At 39.7% G+C, this 23,416-nt stretch overlaps 1 protein-coding gene across 8 annotated transcripts in view; it reads left to right on the top strand.

The window, feature by feature from the left end:
* PHACTR1 (phosphatase and actin regulator 1) overlaps positions 1-23,416 on the top strand; it is a 571,629-nt gene that overhangs the window by 301,177 nt on the left and 247,036 nt on the right. The window lies entirely within an intron of this gene.

Raw genomic sequence — 23,416 nt, 5'->3', positions numbered from 1 at the left:
AATCTGAAGCAGGGCAGTGAAGGGGTGCCGGGCTGCCAGCGACTCTGGGCAGGAGGAGCCCAGAGCGAGGGACAGCTGGCGCGGACGAGGCAGAAGCCTCTGCATCTGTGGACGCCCCTGTGTGGCTGTGCATTCGCGCGAGCCTCCAGGCGGTTCCTGAGCAGCTCACGGAACAGGCTCTGCAGGGCCGCTGGAGGTCATGGAAAAGTTTTAGGCAGCAGATTTTACATTGAAAGCCTTAGCTACTGGCCGGCCTGAAGCTCATCTCCATGCCTGACACGCACACCTGCTTGGGCAGGCAGATTTTCCTATCACATAAGCAGGTTTTGCTGTTCCTTTTGGAAGAGGAAACATTACTTAGGATCCCTCCCGTTCTTAGTCGGTCTCTGAAGTACAGAGTAATGAAATGACTCTGGCTTGGCTAATGTCTTTTCAAAATTAGAGGCCTGCTAGCGTCATTATCGTTTTCTTTGATTAAATTGCAAGAGAGGCTGTGCAGGACACCACCAGGCATCCAAGAGGAAAACTGGGACGGCAGTGGAGGAAGGCGCACACGCGAAACACATGAACGCCCCTGCTGTTAGGTGTAGGGGGGATGTATGTTTCTGAGAAGCACACACTGACTGACATGTGTTGGTTACTACATCAGCTGATAACATCGAGACCTATGGAATACAAATGGATTAATCAGATGACCCAAAGCCAGACCTTTACCATGTAACGCAACAAAGCTTGATATGCAGGCTAAAATGGTTATTAAATGTCAGTTTCTCTCTTGACTGAATTGCTGCCCAAATGGGCTGCTTCCACAACCCTGGGAGTTTACTTAAATTAGCGGATGTAAATGCTGCTCCGGTAAGGAAAGGTATATGTCCATACTCAAGGATGTGTGCTTACAAATGTCATTATGAGTGCTGTCACTGGTAAATGCGGTATACTCTGTCAATGGATACACGTACGTATTTTAACCTACAGCACATAGTTCTTCTTGAAACGTGCGTCATCTCCACAGCCTCACACATTTAAGGATGTCCCAAGCAGCTATGTATGGATGCTCACATATTACCTGATAGGATTATTTACCCTCAAAGGATTCTTAAGTGGGGAATTATGTTATAGTGCCTAATTTTTGCCTAATTTCATACTGCTAATCCTGCCAATCTATTGTGTGGTGCACTCATTTAATCACCAAAATGGAATGAGGTCAGGAGCTTAACCCTTCTTCTTTTACTGCCAGAAACCAAAGCAGCACTGCCCACTGTGGAAGTTCCAATAAATTTCACTTTGGGCAAGGATTGCCCTCCCATCATAGTCTGCAGGGAGTGGATGTTCTTTTGGATAAATTCTCTAGAAGCGATTTGCAATTTGAGTCATATTTTCTACATGCCAGGAGCACCAGCTATTTTAAAACATTTGTATGCTCAAGATCATAGTGAGGCAAACAGATTTCCCCAACGTCCTGTTTGCTCAGGCTCTATAGAGGAAGGTGCATCTTAAGGAGAGGCACACCTCTATTATGTCTAGTACCATCCGTGTGCCTGGTTCTTCATTCAGCACTGAGTAGGCCACTTGGTGGCACCCACGGAAAATTCTGATACAGCTTGAAAGCCCTTCTAGAAATTTTCACACTTAATTTCTTTGCATGTGAAATCGTTATTTAAAGCATATTTTAATAACTTGCAGTTTAAAGACAATCTATAACTAAAGAATAAACTTTAAAGGATAAAATATTTCTGGCTCTTGAGAGGTATATAAAAGGTGAAATTACATTTCAACGATTATCTTTTTACTCGAGTTTTTTTTTCCTGCTATCTGCTAACTAGTATTAAAGATGTTTTGCTAAGCTTATTTTAAGTAATTCTCTGTTGTTAAGAAACCGTAGAACACAATTCACCATTAATGGCCAAAGACTGTGTTTCCTTCCATCTTTGCTGTTTTGATTCAATACTAAAGCTATTTTTCAGGTGAGGAAACAAGCTTATATAGGAAAGCCACACAGTAAATACAGGGGAAACAGACTCACACCCTCATCTGTTTCACTTTAAAACCAAGACGCGCCTGGGCGCGGTGACTCACGCCTGTAATCCCAGCACTTTGGGAGGCCGAGGCCTGTGGATCACTTGAGGTCAGCAGTTTGAGACCAGCATGGCCAACAGGGTGAAACCCTGTCTCTATTAAAAATACAAAAATTAGCGAGGCATGGTGGCACATGCCTGTAATCCCAGCTACTGGGGAGGCTGAAGCAGGAGAATTGCTTGAACACAGGAGGCAGAGGTTGCAGTGAGCCAAGATCGTGCCATAAGAAGCGAGACTGTATCTCAAAAAAAGCAACAACCAAGACGCTTTCCACTGTACCATCAAGTTGATTGTTTTTTAATGGCTGTTTATCTCTGCCACCTGCACTGAATGTGGAACATTAGGTATTGTGGTGTCTGTTTATATCTGTATGGGTGTGTGATATATACATGTGCAGTCTCAACAAGCTAGGTTTATTATAGTAAAGAATTAGAAGGAATTGCAGAATTTTCTGATGCATTTTTTTTCCCCCGCCTTACCTACTTGATAGAGAGGCTGACTTTAGTGGGGATAGAGAGGAATTTACAACCAGGTAGATTAGAAGTTATGGACATCGTAAAGCCATAAGAAACATAGCTAAGTCATCACTGAACTTATATTAGAAGTTAATAGGAGAATATGATTTAATTTACAAATAGTTAAAAATGAAATTTAGAGAAAATCGATTCTAGAAAGTGAAGTATTTATGTATTTAATTTCAAACGCATTTCTATTTTCATTTGAATTCCTTTTGAGTCCATTAATAGGAATAAGTTTAGGAATTATAATATATGTAATAATTATGTATTAAGATGTAATTTCAATAGAAATAAAATATTTTAACAGTTTTTAAAAATATCTTGAAGCCTCTCAGTCTTATTTTATAATGACACTTAATAAAATGATGGATTTAGAAACAAGACATATTGATTGCAACTGCTACTCAGTGCCTTTTACATGTAATTAATCAGTAGATCACAGTTGTCTTCATTTTACTATATATGGTTCCTATTTTTTAAACATTTATATAGAAATTTACTAATCCGTGGACATGCTAGATGTTTTCTCAAGTTTTGTTTTAGGGATTAGAAATATTTAGCATATTTTCTAATGGATTCGAATGTGAACTTTAGGAATAACAATTTGTCATACTATTTCTCTGCTGTACTGACTGTAGAGTTCATCCATCAAGACAGCCTTTTAGGAGAGAATCCCCTGTGAGTTTCTGTGGGTCGCCTGCCTCATTTTGCAGGTGAGAAAATGAAGATGCATAAGGATTAAGTGAGCAGTCTACCAAGGTCAAACCACCATTTGGTGTCAGGGCTGCTAACAGAACCTGTCCTTGAAGAGGGAAGCAGTTTTCAACTGGGGTTCACAGCTGGATCCTGGAAACATACTGCCTGTTTTCAGTGTCTCCTCTGCTTGCTGGTTGGGTGGTTTGGGGATATTACCATTTTAGTTGTGAGGATTAAATGAAATATTTGGTACAAAGCATTTAGCATGGTGCCTTGCAAGAGAAAGTGCTTGAGAAACATTAGCTGCAATTGCTAGCGTTTGTACTGTTACCTCTCAAGTCCAATTTTGTCTTGGGCATTTCCCCCTGTTATACTGTGCTGCTTTGCCTCTTCTGTAATTAAACTTCCTTGGATTGAGTCCAAGATGAGAGCACCCAATTCTTCTCTATATTTAAACATATATTTCTAACAAGACAAATAAGGTAAGGGTCAGATTGAGGACACAGTGGTAGGTTCCACCCTGGGCAGGAGAAGGAAGGTCAGAAAAAGCCTCTTACAGTTTCAGAAGCAGTTCAGATTGCATCCACTTCCAAAGGAATTCAGATTGCAAGTACCAAAGATGGCACAGGGTTTTTAAGCAGAGGTGATGTGATCAACTCATCTGTTTGTTTGTTTATTTATTCATTTGAGATAGGGTCTCACTCTGTTGCCCAGGCTAAAGTGCGGAGGCAAAATCATGGTTCAGGCTATCCTTCCACTTGGTAGCTGGGACTACGGGCATGTACTACCACACTGACTAATTTTTGTGTGTATGTGTATATATATATATATACACATTTTCTTTTTGTAGAGACAGGATTTCCCCCACATTGCCCAGGCTGATCTTGAACTCCTGGGCTCAAGCAGTCCACCCGCCTCAGCCTCCCAAAGTGCTGGGATTACAAGCATGAGCCACAGTGCCTGGCTCAAAATGCCCTTTTAAAAAAAGTTTATTATGAAAAATTATACACATATGCGAAAATAGACGCAATAGGATAATTAATCCCCATAGGCATATCACTCAGATTCCCCCACTCTTGTATTACATTAAAGCAAATATAAGTGAGTTTTTCCAATGGTGTTGCTGTTAGTGCCTAGGCAAGGACTAGACAAGACAAGCACCCAGCTCCATGCTGCTCATAGCTCAACAAAGGATGTTTCAAGACCTTGAGCAGCCAAAAGACCAAGATTCTGCAATATCTGTTTCAGGCTCAGAATGTGTCCAATAATACACTTTCAATCACCAGCAATTCAAAATCAGCTTGTCTTATTTTTAGCGTAACTTTGAGCTCATATATAATTTTACTAATAATTTCCCCCTCTGTTCTAATATTGCTCTGACACTTTACAGACATCTGTAAATAGTCACTTAGTTTAGGAGAGGACATATTTAAACAATTTGTGAAATCTATAGCTTAAAGTATCCTTATTTGTCTAAAGGAGATAAAAACAATCACATTGAAAAGGGTAATAGATAAAATATATCCATAAAACTTTAATGGGGGTAGGTGGAAAGGATCACTACTTGTTTCCTAGCCCTAAACTTCTATTTCTTTGGTTCACTAACTTACATATGAATGGTGAGAACTTTTGGACTTGACTAGGCTTTGGGGCCTTCTAGAAGTGTCTAAAAGCCTGAAGGGTGGTGGTCCATTGAGCCAGTTAGGAGCCACCATTGATGATGTTCAATGAGGTACTGCTGGTGCACAGGCTACCTGTGCCAGGGGGACAGCTGAGCTGAAAGCCAAGAGATAAAGGTGAGATTGTTGAAGGCCAAGTGGCCAGAGAGAGGGGCAGAGGTGACCTTACTTCACCCCACAGGTTGCAAGGGAGAAAAGGTAAGTCCAAAGAGGCAAAAGTTGGAATAGAACCAGGAACTAAACAAGAATCCAGTTGTTGGTTTGGAAAAGAAGAAATGAATTATAGAGATTTTCAGCCCAGGAAAAAAAAATCAGCCAGAAGGTTAGTAGTAGACCATTCGAGAGAAATCATATGATGATTGTGTTTAGTGTTGTATTGTTTTTACACCCAAGGCCAGAGGAAGGATAGAACATGGTCATTTGTTTATTCGTGTATCAAGCATTGATGCCTACGGTGAAGTTACGTGTGAGTAGAGAGGTAGAAGATGAGTTCCTGCCCTGAGAGAAACAGTCGAGTGAGGGACGCTGCTGTGACAGGTAGACTCAGGATGTCATGGACACACAGGTGGGGAACCCATCTCCTCCCTGGGGGAGAAGGCCAGCAGGTCATGTAGGAGGAGATGGCACTTGGGCTGAATTGAGTGGGATGACTAGGGTTGGGCTGGCAGATACCTGAAGGAAAGAGTCACTGGAAGCGGGACAAAGAGCAAGGGTAGGAAAAGTCAAAGGCCAGAGGAGGGCATTGAATGCTGCTCTTCCAGCAAGGGTCTGTCCTATCTTCTCATGACTGCTATGTTTCTAGTGCTGAGAACAGTGCACAGGTATTATCCACGTAAGATATGTTCAATACATGAATGTACATGTTCTTTTATTATAGATCTAGTCAATGAATGTGTGTCCCTTTATTACAGTGGCTGTAAGGACAGTGGTGTGATGTGGCTGGGGGATGGTGAGAAGGGCGCCTGGGGAGATGGACAGAAGCCACATACCAAGGGCCTGGGATACCACGCTAAGGAGCTGGGACGTGCTCCATGACGAGTTGTAGTATTCCCTGGAGGATTTTTTAGAAAGCATTTTTATTGAGATATAATTCACACACCAGAGAGTTCACTAATTTAAGGTATGTAATTTAATAGCATTTAAGTCATAGAACTGTCATCCATCACCACAATCAATTTTTGAACGTTTTCATTACACCTAAAAAGCAACTCTGTTCCCCTTAACATATCCATTCATTATTCCATTCCCTACACCCCGTTCCCAAATCCTAGGCAGCCACTCATCTATAGGTTTCCCTATTCTGGACATTTCACATAAATGGAACCATGCAACATATGGTACCTTATATTTGGTAGCCATGCAATATATATGGCTTCATTCACTTAGCACAGTGTTTTCAAAATGTATTCATGCTATAGTATGTATCAGAATTTCATTGCTTTTTATGGCTGAATAATATTTCATTGTGTGAATATTTATTCACCCATTCATCTGCTGATAGACATTTGGGTTGTTTCCACTCTTTGGCTCTGCTGAATATGCCACTATAAACATTCATGTGCAAGCTTTAGCATGGACACAGGTTTTCATCTCTCTTATGTATGTACCTAGGAGTAGAATTGCTACATCACATTGTAACTCCATGTTTAACCATTTGAGGGTCTGCCAGACCCTTTTCCAAACTGGCTGCACCATTTTACATCCCCCCGAGCAATGAATAGTATATAAAAGTTCAGTTTCTCTACAATTTTCCTGACACTTGTTATCTGTTATGGGTAATAGCCACCCTGCAGGACTTTTAAGAAAGCAAGTTAGAAGGTTCTAACTGAGTTGGTGGTCAAGAAAAAGAGTTAATTCAGTCCATTTAAGAAAACTAGTGATTTTAGACACCTTACATAAATGTATTTACATTACACTTTATAGCTTGTGTCTTATTTCCTTGGGGTCATCAGAACAACCTTTTACAGTTGGAATTAGTCTTGTGACTATTTAAGAGAAGAGGGTCAGAGACTCAGAGTAGCTCTTGGCTTCCTAATGTCACCTGCCCATGCTGTTGCAGCTGAGCTGTCTCTCCAGCTCTGGCTCCCACCTTCGGGTCATCAAGCCACTTTCAGCTGCCTGGAGACTCACACTTTACTGAACCTCTAAGGAGGGACTGTTTATTTTGGCCCATGAAGTTTAACTTCTTAAGGCAATTAATTAAATGTGATTATGATCATTCAGAGAAATCTGGGCAAAGATGAACACCCAAAGCAAACCGTCAATTCATTGAAAAGTTGAAGTGGAAATTATCTGATGAAGAGGGTGTTTGGTTAGAATTAGGAGGCCGAGGGGACCTCCAATGTCTCTACCTGCTTTTGAATTTCTTCCACCTGTAAAATGAATTTACTTTCGTTCCACAGGAGGTGCCTAAAACCTATCTGGATCAGGAGTTAGTAAACTATGGCTCATGGGCCCTCTACCTGTGTTTGTAGGTTGAGAATGTTGTTTGCGATTTTAAATGGCTGGAGAAAAATCAAAAGAAGAATAATAATTCATGACACAAGATACTTACAGGAAATTCAGATTTTAGTGTCTGTAAATACAGTCTTATTGGGAAACAACCATGCACAATTGTTTGCACACTGTCTGTGGCACCTTTCAAGTTACAATTGGACTTAAGTTGTTGCCACAGAGACTCGCAAAGCTTAAGATATTTATTCTCTGGCCTTAAAAAAATAAACAAACTTTGCCAACCCCTGGTGACATCAAAGTTGCTGTAATAGAAAGTATCTCTCCTGACTGGGTGTGGTGGCTCACACCTGTAATCCAGCACCTTCGGAGACTGAGGTGGGTGGATCGCTTGAGCCCAGGAGTTCGAGACCAGCCTGGGCAACATGGCGAAACCCCGTCTCTACAAAAAATTCTAAAATTAGCCAGGCATGGTGGTGCATGCTTGTAATCCCAGCTACTTGGGTGACTGAGGTGGGAAGATCACCTGAGCCCAGGAGGCAAATGTTGCAGTGAGCTGAGATCACATCACTGCACTCCAAGCTGGACCATAGAGGGAGATCCTGTCTCAAAATAATAATAATAATAAATAAAGTACCACTCCTGACCATTTTAGCATCATAGTCTGATTTTAGAATTGAAAAGGATCCTGTAGATTATCCAGGGTCCAATTACATATCTGTGTCGTTCACCTGAATTGCAGCTTTGGTCTTTTCAAAAGTTATTTGATGTTGTGGTGTACTCAGAGGGACAGGTTTAAAATGAAAATCAGCCTACAAAGAAATAACTTATCTGAATTCAGTTTGCGGAGTATCTTTAGTGTTCCCACTCCCACCCTGACCTTTATGTGGGCTTCAGGCTGGCACATGTTACAAAGAGGGATGGCTTTTCTAATCCCCACCTATGAGTTAACCATCTTGACTCTGTTATTGTTTCGATGTGAACTTTAGAACAATTGCCTCTGCTATTTTGGCACTGGAGATTTGCCTCCACAGTAATTATTTTGCAACCCACAAAAGTAATTATAAAATCAAATAATTATCTTCTAAACAAGCTGTAACCTCAGCAGAGGCTCTTGGGGGGGAAGTTCCCGTTCTTTCGTTCTCATTTTTTGGGCTGTAACGTTCTGCTTCCCTTGTCCCCTTACCTGAGTTCTGAGGTTATTTCAAGTACAGTGGCAATCTATAGTGAAGAACCATCTTCTTTTGATGCAATCTCCTTGACACGGTAGCGCTGCTCCACGTCTATGAGTGGAAAGAGTGAGGAACAAGTTACAGAAGAGGAAAACAAAAGTGAATGGAATTCTTCTGGCCATGGGAAGTAAAAGAAAAAAATGGGGTCAGGCACAGTGGCTCATGCCTGTAATCCCAGCACTTTGGGAGGCCAAGGTGGGCAGATTACTTGAGACCAGGAGTTCAAGACCAAACTGGCCAAGATAGCAAAACCCTGTCTCTACTAAAAATGCAAAAGTTAGCCGGGCATGGTGGCACTTGCCTATAATTCCAGCTACTTGGGAGGCAGTGGCTGGAGAATCGCTTGAACCCCGGAGGCAGAGTTTGGAGAGAGCTGAGATCGAGCCACTGCATTCCAGCCTGGGTGACAGAGCGAGACTCTGTCTCAAACTAAAAAATGGGAATAACAGCCTACCAGACTCGATTGCATATTAGTTTGAATTATTGAGAGATGCATTATAGGGAGATGGTGCTGATTCTGAAGGTGTTCTCAGTAAGAGTTGGCACCAGTATGTCCTGGCACAACTTGAAGGCTGAAATCTGCTGCACAGTTAGGGACCATCCCTCTCTGACAGGCTGGGCATCTACCAGAATTAGGTTCTTTCTTGAAAGACTTGAGGTCTGTTTATGGGAAAGTGTTTGTCTGACATAGCCAGTGGAAACTATAGATTGTGTTTATTTATACGTTTGGAAATTGTCACCGGTCTGATGGACTGACCTATCCACATGATGAGGGGATGTGTAGAGAAGCAGATCTTGGCCACAGGAACATTGCTGATCTGCTACATTTTCAAGAATCACCTCTGCAAATTTCAGTAACTCACTGATTTATGCATCCCTTTACCATCCCCCTGAAAAGTCAAACAGGCCACCAAACAGGAGCTCACCATTCTCAAAATGAACATACTGTGAACTTTTTTGCCTGCCCAAAGCCTTAATGTGCTCATATCCAGAACAAATAGTATGTGGCTGTTTTCTACTAGTCATGATATGAATTATTCATGCACTATTAAGCAGCCTGTGGTCGGAACATCACTACCCAAAGTAAAACTGAATACAAAAGAAGAGGCTTTAATATCTGCAGCTGAAAATGCCCTTTGCCATGGCAGTAGAAACGATGGACTACTGGACCCCTCCCATCCTTGTGCCAGGTCTTTGAGGTTGAATCTGAGAATATCGATGCAGATTCCTGTGGTAAGACACTGGAAATGGCTTGGAATACCTGAAAAGTGTAGTAGTCGTTGGGCTGCATACCTCGGTTAATTTTTTTTCATTTTTCGAGAAGGCAAAAGAAGGAGAACCTATACAAAAAGGAGCATCAGGCCAGGCCCAAGCTGGTAAATCGCTTGAGCCCAGGAGTTCAAGACCAGCCTGGGCAACATAGTGAAACCCCATCGCTACAAAAATACAAAAATTAGCCGGGCATGGTGGTGTGTGCCTACAGTCCCAGCTACTTGGGAGGCTGAGGTAGGAGGATTGCTTGAGCTGGGGAGGTTGAGGCTGCAGTGAGCCAAGATTGTGCCACTACGCTCTAGCCTGGGTGACAAAGCAACACTCCGTCTCAAAAACAAAACAAAAAGCAAAAAAGAGTAGCTACAGAAAAGAAATTAAAAGTAAAGAAACATGTAATAGAAGAGTTGTTCTTTGGAAAGAGAAAACTTAACAAGCATCTTGAAAGACCCCCATATATAAACCAGATAAAAGGGAGATTGCTCTGGTTTAGGCCAGATTGGCGGGCCTGCCCTGACATGGTGCCGTAGAGTCCTGGAATTTTTCAGAACTATAGTTTAAAATGTGTTCCATGCTGTCCTCCATTTAGATGAGATATACTGTATTGTAGAGTGACACTTGTATCTCTAGAATATACGCATCACCTCATAACGGTGGACATTATATCCAAAATTTAATTCTAGGAAGATGACATCTAATAGAATAACCTGTGATGTAAGTCACAGGTGTGTGTGTGTGTATGTTTGTGTGTGGGTGTGTGTGGTATGTATGGTATGTCCTAAGGCAGAGTTAGTTTTGGAAATATGTATGTATTGGCTAAAGGATTAATTACATCATATAGAAATCGGTAGGAATGTAACATTTTTAGGTTCAAATTATTTCCAGAGGAATGTTTAATCTCATGCCAACATGAATAATCACCTCTTTAAAAAAAGCAACTGCTCGGAATGAAGTTGGAGCAGTTGTACAGTCCCTGTGCTCTCCTCTTGACATTGTTGATGGTTCCAAAATGCGCCACTGGTTTTATAAACAAGAGTTGAGGACCAGGCAGGAATGACATTTAGCTTTTAAGCCATGATTATGACAGATGGGTCAGTGTACACTGCTAACTCCAAATACATAATTAGCCATAATAAAATGGTACAAATTTACTTTGAAAATATCATAGCCTAAATCACAGTCAGATTTAACTGGAAGAATTTCCACCATGATTTTAGAAAGCAAATATGGCTTATTTTTTTTGCAGAAACCTAGGAGTGCAATTCCTGGCAGTGTTTACCAGAGAGAAGGAATTAGCAGCCTCCAGGGAGGGTTAGGAAAACAGAGCACCCCTGGGAATCAGGCTCTTACGTTTCAGTTCCAGTAGCTCCAAACCAACTGGGCTCAGGTCATTCAGTCTCCCTGAACTTCAAAATTTTGTGATATTTAGAAATTTTCTGTTTTCTTTCTTGCAAATCAGGCCCAGGTATAGGAGGGTCAAGCTTTTTTTCCAGAGGGTCTTGAAAATCCGTAGGATTTTTCAAAACAAAAAACACTTTTCAAAAACAAAAAACACAGGGGGTCTGGTGCTTTTATATCCATGGTGCTGGCTTGTACAGAGGGAGGAAGGAGCTGGATTTCTCTTTTCTTCTCCTCTCAGTTCATGGTGGTGGTGGGGAGGAGAATGGAGGGCCATACAGGCATGTATGTGTGATTCACAGGGCGGGAGGATGATAGCCCTTTCATCTCAAGGTGAAAGCACAGAGGGAGCCCTAGAGCTGGAGGAACAGATGGCAGCGTGGTTGCTGCTACATTGCTTCTGGCTGTGCATGTCCTCATCCCGTGCCCAGCCAAGCCTCTTCAGACTGTGCAGGTCACAGAGTAATGGCCAACTCTAAAGATCAATGTCCTGAAGGCTGTTCTAGACACCAGAGTACCTTGCTGATGGCCAGTCCCCTGCCAAAAAAAAAAAAAAGTCTGCACAGTCTTAAGCAAGGGTGGTTGGACTGAGGTCTTCTAGGAAGTGCAGATCCTCTTCAGAATTCAGTCCTCTGCAATACAGCTAAATCCGTAGATATCACAGAATTTAAAAAATGAACAACTGGGTCTGTGACTTAGGGATATAAGGGATTAGAGAGGATTAGGGACTGGTTGGGAAGTGGATGGGCAGAAACAGGGTACTGAGTACCTGCTCCTTTGGTCTCTTGCAAATGCTCTCTTACTTTGCTTGCTTACAGATATTCAGAGTCACTATTTGTCGGGGCTTTTTCTTTCTTTGTCCTGCAAAAGTTTGAATTAGCCTTGTTGCTTGTGGGAAAATAATAATTTTCTGCCTAGTGTTTAAATATATTGAGGTCAGTACTGTTGTATCCAGTCCAAGGTGAAATGGCAGAAAAGACAAGTTCCTTCATTTGTCTTTTATGCCAACGGAAAGTGTGGTCTGGCTAGTCCTCGGGTCCGTGTTACTGCAACAGAAACCAGCAGAAGCAGTGCTCTTCCTACTAACACTTCTGAAGTTATGTTGTCCTTCTTTGCTATTTAGTGTCCCAGAGCAGCTCTGATTACACTGTGAGAAACTGTAATTCAAGTTCTATGGTTCAATGTTGAGGTTTTTGTCAACTTCAATGAGATGTTTTCCAAAATGTGTTCCACCGAATACTTGCTGCCCAGGATGGTAACAATAATATGTGGATTTTTTTTTTTTTTTTTTTTTTTTTTTTGAGACAGAGTCTCACTCGGTCACCCAGGCTGGAGTGCAGTGCCACAATCTAGACTGACTGCAACCTCCACCTCCTGGGTTCAAACGATTCTCCTTCCTCAGTCTCCTAAGCAGCTGGGATTACAGGTGCCTGCCACCACGCCCAGCTAATTTTTTGTATTTTTAGTAGAGAGGGGGTTTCAACATGTTGGCCAGGCTGGTCTTGAACTCCTGATCTCAGGTGATCCACCCATCTCGGCCTCCCAAAGTACTGGGATTACAGGTGTGAGCCAGTGCTCCCGGCCTGATATATGGAAAATTTCAAGATCACACTAGGGTGGAAAACTGAGCAGAACAAAGTTAAGCAAATGTTTTTATCTCAGAGCCCCTGGTGTGAAAAGTGTATTGTAAATCTCTAAGAACAGGGTATAGATGCTTCTTTACCCAAATGTATTTTATCACACATATGTCTTGTTTTGTTTGTTTGCTTGTTTGTTTGCGGAGTGGCTCAGGTGACTAACGTCCTAGAGGAAAATTAATGTGCTGCATTAGAATCTTCCAATAGAAAGTACTGTATTGATTGACTATGTTCCCACTTGTGAGAGATAAAGAAACACACACAACACTGAGATTCCTTTGTGATTTGTTCTTTTCTACCAGAAGCTATTAGCTTGAAACTATAGCCTAGTAATTGAGAAGAAATGTTTCCACTGTGGCTGGACGTATGTATTCAGTGATTTTTAGGTAACAGGTAACAGAGATCTAAATGCAAATTAAAATATTGTATCAATCATACTTTTGCTTCAGTCAATCCAGGAATCAGGAGCTTCCTCTTCCATAGCAGGCAGTATGACAGAATGATAGGACAGGGTTGATGCTTCTAGAGACCTTGTGATTGCAATGCATGGAATATTTTGGGTCAGGGTTTTTCAGGCTGAGGACTGTTGACATTTTATGCTGGATAATTCTTTACTACTTGGGAGTGTCAGGTGCATCCTATACATTGTAGGATGTTTAGCAGCATCCTTGGACTGTACCCACTAGAGGCCAGTAGCACCCACCTCCCTTTTGTGACAACCATTAAGTATCTCTAGACATTGCCAAGTGTCACCTTGGAGACAAGATTGCTCCTGAGTTGAGAGCCACTGATTAAGGGGCAAGGTGGGTACTGCTGACCACGAGTGAGTTCCCCAAAGCAAGAGATCAGTGTGGACTAGTGTCTAGGAGGAGGCTTTGTGTGAAGAGGCTGGTTTGAATTAGTAGAGTGAGGAAGGGAGAAATGCTAAGTGGGAAGAATAACGTGAACACCGGCAGAGGGAAGGAAGGAAGAGTACTGTACTGGCTTTTTGAATATTAGCAGTAATAACATTGCTTATTCACTTATTATGTGCCAATTATGAGAATTAATCTAATCTTCCCAAGATAGATACTATTTATCTCAATTTAGTAGAAAAGGAAAATGAGGCTCAGTGGAACTAGAGAGTACGCCTGAGTCTCACGGGTAGTAAGTGTTGGCGTTAGAGTTTGAAACCAGGTTTCTTTTACTTACAAGATTGTATTAAAATGATGTGAATTCGAAAGAACATCAGGTAAGATTAAAGAATGTTAAATTATAGACAGAAGTGTCTGGACTTCAGGGGATGCGCTGCATAAAGTAATGGCAGAGTCTTCGACAGAGGAATGGTTTGGTGAAAAGGGCATGTTGGATTCATCTCGCAGCATCAGCCATGCAGAAGGGATGGGGAATTGATTGGAAGTGGGCTGAGATGATGTGGGGCTGAGCAAGCTGCAGTACAGGTGTGGAGGAGTGGGGTTTGGCCATGGCTAGTGACGGCAGAATTTAATGGGCTTCACTCATATAGTATCGCCATCATTCAGCAGGCAAAATACAAACAAAAGGTAATTACTAGCTCTCAAGATGGCTACAAAAATAGATGGAGGAGCATACTGAAATGAAATGAAGCTACGTAGCTAGGAGTACAGTGTTGAGTTGACATTAGGTATTATTGAAGAGTTTCAACAGGTGTTGGCAAACTTTTTTCGTAAAGGGCCAGATAGTAAATATTTTAGGCTTTCACCGTATGGTCTCTGTTGGAACGACTCTACTCTGCTATTCTAGTGCAAATGCAGTGAGAAGCAGTGCGTATGTAAATAAGAATGGCTGTGTTCCAATGAAACTTTATTTATAAGGAGAGGCAGCAGGCCAGATTGGAACTGAAGGTGAGATTTGTGCACCCCTGGTGGACTCTCAAGTCTGACAGACAGAACAAGGCACAGACCCCACATGTGCCACTTGCTAGTTGTGTGACCTTCTCAGACTAAGCCTCAGTTTCTGCATCTGTAAAATGGTGAATCTGATAGCATCCACATTTAGAGTTGATGGTAGGATTAAGTGAGATAATGTGAAGTGCTTGGCACTGACCCTAGCATATAGTAAGTGCTGAATAAATGGTGGCTTTTATTGTTATTGTGGTTACAAGTATTATTTTTATACTCCTGACCTTTTTTTCCTTCTTGTTTTTCATTGTATTAAATGAATTCACATTGAATTCATGCTTGTGAGTGCAACAGACATTTTATTTGCACTTGTTATCTCTAGATTTCTTGAGTTTAAAGAATAATAAGGAAAATATCTGTAGTTCCTACCAGTGAGGATTGTTGTAAGTATAAAATTCATGTGAAGAAACTTACACAGTTTCCTGTCCCTTAGCACACAATATATTACAGCTAATGGGGAGAAGAGAATATGTTGAAAAATAAAGTATTAAAATGCAGAACATAAAAAAATTAATTACTTAGAAATCTTGTGGAATTTCAATTAAATAAGAAATCTGATGGGGGAGATTTTAGCATTCAGTGTACATAAACAGCTTAGTTTTTCACGTTTGGAATCAATTAATTGCTTGGCTTTGTTAATTAGGTATTCCCTGAAGTAGAATCCATTGCTCATAAACTAGGAATGTTAAAGCCAGTCAAGGCATTTGCTTTTCAAAATGATCTGTTTGTATTGTAGCTGAAACAAGATAAATCACACAAGAGAAACAGCTGTCTGTTAGTTGAAGAATAGTTTCTGTTCTACACCTTGAGAATACTCATTACAAACATTCATGTGCTGAGACAATGATCGTTCAGTAATGTATGGAAGAGGTGAAAGCAGAACTCACTCAACTAGGTCTAGTTTCTTTGGGATCATGTGTTCAGAGGATACAAAGAACAGGATTTATTCGCCTGAGCACTATTGACATTTTGAGCTAGATCGTTCTTTGTTATGGAAGACTGTCTGGTGCATTGCAGGATGTTCAGCAGCATCCTGGCCTCCACCTACTAGATACCAGTAGCAGGTGTCCCCCACCCCACCCCAGTGGCGACAATCAAAACTATTTCCGGATATTTGGCAAAATGTCTCATGGGAGACAAGATTACCCCTCGTCCAGAACCACTGATGTAGATTGCTGTTTAATAGTGCCTGGAGACATTATGTCCCAGCATATATCCAAGCAATAATAACTTATTCATATTGGAATATATGCCTGATTTCTCAGGATAGTCTTAATTTCAGGTATTCTGCCTCACTGATCTAATGTAATTGGAACCCCATGTATTCTGATATGTTTTTCAATTTGAAAATAGAGTGACCATCCCTATGCAGTGTTTGTCTATTTTAGGACTTAGTTGGAATATGTTTATTGTGCTACCATTCACTTTTAGACTTTGTGAATTTTGCTGAGACAAATAGTTGATGTACTTCATACTGGTTAGCAACATTGAAGGTGGTTATATCCCAAGAGTGATATAAGTCTACCACTAGTTTAATTGAAATGAATTCTATTAAAACTTTAATATGCAGAGTGATACAATTTTTTGGTCTGATTCTTCTCATATTAAAGCATGGTCATTGACTGTTTCTGGTAATATGCCACATTACATGTAGCTGGGAAGGAATGACTTTCTAGGTGCATGAGGAGGGTATTGTTCTACCTGTCTACCAGGACGCCTTTCCAGGTAAATTCTGGCACATTGGCTATATTCCCTGAAACAAGTTCGTTTATTTTTAGGATGCATTTCTTTTGTAAAATAAGGTTGACATTACTCACGTCTTTATAACAAGTATTAAAAATTGCCACTTTTCTTTTTGACTCACCATTGCCCGAGGAATACAATGATAGTAAGAAAAATGAAATCAAAGTTTGCATTTCTTACTAGATTGACACCAAGTGCTAAATGGAAATGTCTGCTTAACCTATAATAAGATAGTCACTTATAGAGGATATGGAGAAAGATGTCAGTATTTAAATTATCTTGAAAATATTTACAATAAGAACATACGTAGTTTTCTGTATTACTATTCTGACCCTTGTGGAATTTACTGGTGTAATGAAACACCAAAATTTCAGCATCAGGAAAAGCAATTCTAGAATATAATATTTACCTAGGTATAATATTTACCTTCATGGGTAGAATAATTACCCATGAAGATATATTTCACATATTATATAGCCTGTGAATAACTTCGCCAACTTGTTCCTTAGTCTATTCTATATTTACCATTTATTAAAGAGACACATTATATACTGAACATCAGTACCTTGAAAAATAATTGTGGCCCATAGTATTTTAAATGTTGGCGATCCTCAATCATTATTTTAAGTTCCACTTATTTATTTTATTCAGAATCTATTTATATGTAATAATTTGCTTTCATTCTTCTCTCCATTTTATTTTATAGCATTTTACTGTAACAGAGGACCTATATAAACAAATAACAAAGCATCTCTGTTAGCTTTGAGCTCTTAGTCCTTGTGAGGTCATGATTATGCAGTAGAATAAATCCTATTGTTGCTGTGTTTACAGCAGTATTTTATAGATTCTTTTTATTTGTGCATATAGGATATCCCTGTGCCTTATATATGTATGTGATGTTTACTTTGTCATAAATTTTTTATTGTTTGAGAATATGGAAGATGATATGAAAGATTTTTTTTTTTTTTTGACATGGGGTCTAGCTCTGTTGCCCAGGCTGGAATGCAGTGGCATGAATATGGCTGACTGCAGCCTTGAACTCTGGGCTTAGGTGATCCTCCCGCCTCAGCCTCATGAGGACTATAGGCGTGCACCACCATGCCCTGCCTAATTTTTATTTTTTTGTAGAGACAGAGTTTCACTGTGTTACCCAGGTTGATCTTGAACTCTTGGGCTCACGCAATCCACTCTCCATGGCCTCCCAAAGTGCTGGGATTACAGGTATGAGCTACTGTGCCCAGTGATAATTTTGTTACTCTTTTATGTTGTTGTTTTTAGTTTTGGTCAAAATTTCCCATTAGAGGAAGTCTCAATTTTGTGAAATTAAGAAAAAAAAAAATACTGCCTCTATTTCCGAAAGTCATAAAAATGAACCTGACTTCTCTTTTCCCACTCTTACGGTTTCATTGCTTTTGCAGAGTGCTAAGGCATTCATCCTAACTTGCAACTACGTGTATGTGAAGAATACCCCATCCAGACCCCACAAAATTAGGAATTACACAAAATTGCCTTTAAACTCTCTTATTTAAACTTTAGATTTTTAATGTCAACAAAATTCTCATTGCTTTTTGGCAGGGCCATGATTTGGAAGAATGAAATAAGACTCTTTTCCCCTCTGTACCTGTTTCCAGCCCTAACCAAACTGTAGACATGCAACTGTTTGAAGTGACTTTTCATTTTCACTGTGCAAGGACTGCATACACTTGACATATGCTAGCTACCAGGTTATCACCATACTATTATACATGAGAGTATTACTGCCTGTTTTATGAACAAGTTGTCTTATATGGCCATGCTCTGTTAAAATACACCATTATATCATTGATTCCTTCGATGAACAGCCATACTTAGCAGTTATTGGCAATTAGATAAAGAAAAAACAATTTAAGGCAACTGTAAAATGCTGCTTATTTCTAGCCATTTATCCTAGGTGGTCAGCCTGAGAACCAGAAAGGAAAATGCTATATACAGGATTGATTCAATCTGTCAGAATTTTGAAACTTAATTAATGCAAACATGACTACTGGCATAAAAGTTGTTTCAACTTTTATCGTATGAACTATTCTAGAAAAGAACTTTCTCAGTGTTATAAAGATAGAACTGACTTACTTTCTTCCTGTCCCATAGAGTGCCCTAAACAAAGAGCTAGTGTATGACTTTTAATAAAATTGTTCATACTTTACACCAAATATAATAAAGCAAAATGGTCCCAAGAAATAATTCTTTTAAAACCTCCCTACAAACTTATCTTCAAGAAAATCTGAAATTGTTGTCTTGTCTAAACCAATAGATGAGTTTGTGTCCCACAGTGTTGTGAGTACTTCTGAAGGACAGGACTTTTGTTTGTCTAATCCACAAAGCCGCACACAGAGCAGATGCTAAATAAATGGTTGTGGAATTAAATTCATAAAAGGTAGTTTGTTGGAGAAACCAACTTTTGTTAAAGTACTTAATATAGATTTTCCCCCTCCAAACCACTTCCTCTCATATTTTATCTTGGAGGTTCAGTAATTACTCTCTTGGTGAGCTGAGAAAGAGCTCAAGATGAAAAGCTACTGTTTCTCCCCCAGTGGACATGTGGCTGAGTTCTGCAGATAATGAAAAGAAAAATTCCTGTTATTGGTATTGGGGTTGGGGCTGGGTTGTTATCTGAGTGTTATAGAGAGGACTTGTTTGTCAGACTTAAATATTCTGACTATGGCTTCTGTATTTGCAAATAAAGATTTCCTTAGCCTGGCTCGTCCTCCTGAATTGAATCTTTCTTGAATCAGCTCAATCCTGTAGGTGCAACTAATTTTTATAAGTATCAAAGGGAACAATTGTATTTGCATTTGAGGCAGTATAAATGGCACACAGAAGTAGTCCTTTTCTGGTAGTGAAAAGCCAGGAAATAGATAAATTACTTTCAATGTTTCTTGAAGGATAGTTCAACAAATATCAAATGCTGTTAGAAGACCTATGAAAATATTGACTTCATGTTGTCTAATTTCTTTCTGCTTAGTGGATCTACACCAGATCTCAGGCAATTTCTATTTAAATAAATGCCCTAAAGCCTTCAAAGTATTCATGGGGTGTTTGCTTTGTGCCTTGCATGATAACATTGTGAATGTATTTGAGTTACTCTTGGCTTTGTTAGTCAATTTAGCTATAGGATTAAAACCCAAATTATTTTATATTCCCAAGACAAAAATTAATCATAGATATGTCTTATTATATCAGCAAATGCGCTCTGTTGTTGTTATTAATCTATAAATACTTCCATTTTTCATTAGAGTGCCATTTTCACATAAATTAAATCCTAATAGATAAAAATGAATTTGGCATCCAATTAAGCCTGAACTTATTTTATTATATACTCTCCTCTCAGAATCTCCTTATTACCCCCACCCATTTTTAGGTAGTGGTTTATCTTTTCAAAATATAAATAGTCCAGAGAAGTTCTATGTGTGTTTTTTTTTTTAAAACCTAACAACCCATTTTACTGCATTGTTCTAGTTTCTGTTTAAATAATTCCTACAACCTTATTTTAAAATGTAAGCAATTCTCTAGGTAAAAATATAGCTAGTGGAATGTCAAGGCAGAATTTATTATATTTAAAATATAATTTTATGATGAATTATAATACTAATATTTGCTGGGAACTTAACTATGGCCAGGAACTGTGTTCAGTATTTAAGTACATAATCTTTTGGAATACAAGAGCCCTGTGAAGAAACTATTATTATTCTCATTGTAAAGTGATGAAATTTGCCTTAGGTTATGGAATTCATGACTCTCCATGCTGAAGCCATACTTTTTACATGCTGCATTGCACATAGTTCAGTGATAGCCTCGGGGAGAAAAGGTCACATTCAAGGTCATCGGTCATTCCTTTGTGCCCTGCACATTCAACCACAACTTCCACTAAGTACCATCTGTAAATTTGTTAGGCTTAAATACAAACGTAATATTTATATTACAGTGATGATATATAATGTTCATATAGCTAATATTCATTAGTACTTACCACATGTTAAATCCATTACTAAATGTTTACATATATTCATTCCTCATAGCAATTTAAGAGATAGGTTCTCTTATTTTCTCTATTATACAAAGGTGGTTACTGAGGCTTAGCATATGGCTAGTAGCTGACAGTGATGGGATTAAATCCACTCCCTCATTCCAAAAAATAAAAAATAAAAAAGAAGACTGAAGAAAAGAAAATTATAGAGAAGCTTAAAATTGTCTATAACTTTATCACCCAAATAGAACCACTATCAGCTGAGTTTCTTCTTCCAAATCCTATCCCTATGCATAAATGGATATGAAGATAGGCAAGTAAGCCATTCTTGTAGAAAAATAGAATTATACATAATATTTGGCAAAACTAAGCAACAAACTATGGCAATTTTTCATGTCAACAATGAGAGCTGTTTATAATTTTTAATGGCCACGTAGAAACGCATTAAATGGTTGTTTCTTAATTTAATCAATCTGTCATGGCTGAACATTGGGGTCATTATCTTTTTACAGTATTAAATACAAATAGAGCTTAATTTGTGATGTCACTCTTGAATAATATGTCAAACCTGACCAAAATTAGCAAATCCTCTTGTGGTTTATGGGACAAACTCATGTGAAAAGCCAATGGTCACCTTGAAACAACAGCCTCAGTTCAAACTCGAGATAAACTTACAACCAAGAGAAATTTCTAAGGACTCATGGTAGCCTCTAATCTTACCCTGTCATGTGAGAAAATTCTCCACATGTCATTTCTTACCTGTGGTTTGGAGGTGGATGCTGTCTCTTATTCCATAGCCCCACCTCCAGCCATGGCTCTGCTTGGATCAATCTTAACTACAGTGGTTTGTCCTAACCATGAATATTCCAGGAGATGGGAAATATTATACATACTGAAACCAGAGCCTATCCTTTCTCTGGGAAGCATTCATTCATTTATCCATTCAAAAAATAATCACTGATTACTTCCTATGTGGCATAAACGATCCTTGTCCTCCACAGCAAGCATGGAGGGTAGGGTCATGTCAATTAGGATACTTTTGGCTGCAGTCACGGAAGTTCTTCTGCATCTTGGCCCAAAAAGTAAGGTCACTTATTATCTTATATAGCAAATGTGTCATGTCAGTGAGGCAGGTTCTAGGCCTGATTACCCCATGATTCTCTGCTCTGCTCACCTTTGCTTCAGGACTCTATCCTCAGGCCCGTTGCTCATGGTCTGGTGAAGAAGCTAAATGTTGGAGCACAGTCTGGGTTATATTAAAAACGAAGATGGATAGATAAGGGTGCAGCATTTTTTTTTTTTTTTTTTTTTTTTTTTTTTTACAGAGGAAACTAGCAGGCAGCAGTGACTGGTAAAAATTAATTAGCCAGGCAGACCGAATGGCCTTGAGGCAGAAATGATGGGTTTCTTGTATTTGAAGCCCAGAATGAGGAGCAGAACTGGAGCCAGTGAGTGATTGGAGATGGGAGAGATCATGTCCTTCTGGGCTGATGTGAAGCCTCCAGGGCCTTAAGAGCAAGGAGGACCCACTGGGGGATTCATAGAGGAACCATGGCATGCTTTGATTCCTCTTTAGAAGAGATGTTCCTGGCTGCTGTGTGGAAGACTTGAGGGCAAGTAACGAAAGTCAGAACACAGAAACTGATGATATGGATAACTGATCTACATGAGGAGAGAAGTGGGGAGAGTTGGCAAATAGTTAAGAGTTACCTTTGACCAGTTTTGGTGATGAGTTAGAGCTGGTGGCCATAAGGAAAAAGGTGGTATCAAGGACAACTCGTGGGTTTCTCTCTGAGCAGTTAGATCACTGGCATTGCCGTTACCGAAGAATGATCCAGTTAAGGGTAAGAATAATTCACTTTAGATAAAGTGAAGATGAAGTGCCTATGAAATGTTATTTGGAGATGCAGAGTCATGATGAGGCTAGTGTTAATTCAGATATTTTTCCAAATATTATTTTGTATGAAATAATATAATTCTCACAATAATCCATGAAGCACAGGCTGTTATTATCCCCATATTCCAGATGTGGTAACTGAGACCTAGAGAAGTTAAAAACTTGGCCGGTGTTACACAGGTAGTAAGAACTGTGTCAATGAGAAGAGCTTTCTGGGCTGGAAATACAAATTTAAAAATATTAAGATTATCAATGGTAATTAGAGCCATAGGTACAAATGAAATGGTCTAGGGAGAACTGAACCTTGGGAAATTCCATAATTTAACTCAAGGCCTGAGAGGTACAAAAGTGCTCTAGAGAAAAGGGAAAGGGAAAGGGAGGAAGCCTTCCTGGGGATCAGCTTCTTTTGCATGAGTGTTCAAGTGTTAAAATTTAAAAAAAAAAAAAGGTAGGACTTGGCTCCTTTACAAACTAAAAAGCAGTTTATAAAAGGTTCTGAAATTCTGCCAGAGAGAGAGAGCGTGTGAAATATGGACATGTATGTCAGCACTTGATGTTCTGCCACTTAGAAACTATAGAGTTTGTATAAACTCAGGCAAATTACTTCTTTGCATTAGGATGAGGTTCAGCTGCATAAAACCAACTCAAAATAGTAATAACTAACACAAGATAGGGATGAATTTTTCTCTCATGTAAAAGAAGCACAGAGGCGGTCAGTTTAAGGCTGCTATGTATGATGGCTCCACAAAGTTCTTAAAGACCAAGATGCCTCCTAGCTTACAACTGTGTTATTACTATGAAGTGGCCCTTGTCCTCACAGTGCCTTCCGTGTTCCAGCCATCACTTCTCTGATCTAGAAAACTGGATGAAGCAAAAAGCAAACCAAAGAAATGGCACA

This window comes from Piliocolobus tephrosceles, chromosome 5 (genome assembly GCF_002776525.5).
Source record: "Piliocolobus tephrosceles isolate RC106 chromosome 5, ASM277652v3, whole genome shotgun sequence".
In the NCBI taxonomy this organism is placed as follows: Eukaryota; Metazoa; Chordata; class Mammalia; order Primates; family Cercopithecidae; genus Piliocolobus; species Piliocolobus tephrosceles.
The sequence above is the reverse complement of the archived record's forward strand: the minus strand, read 5'-3'. Positions and strand labels throughout refer to the sequence as shown.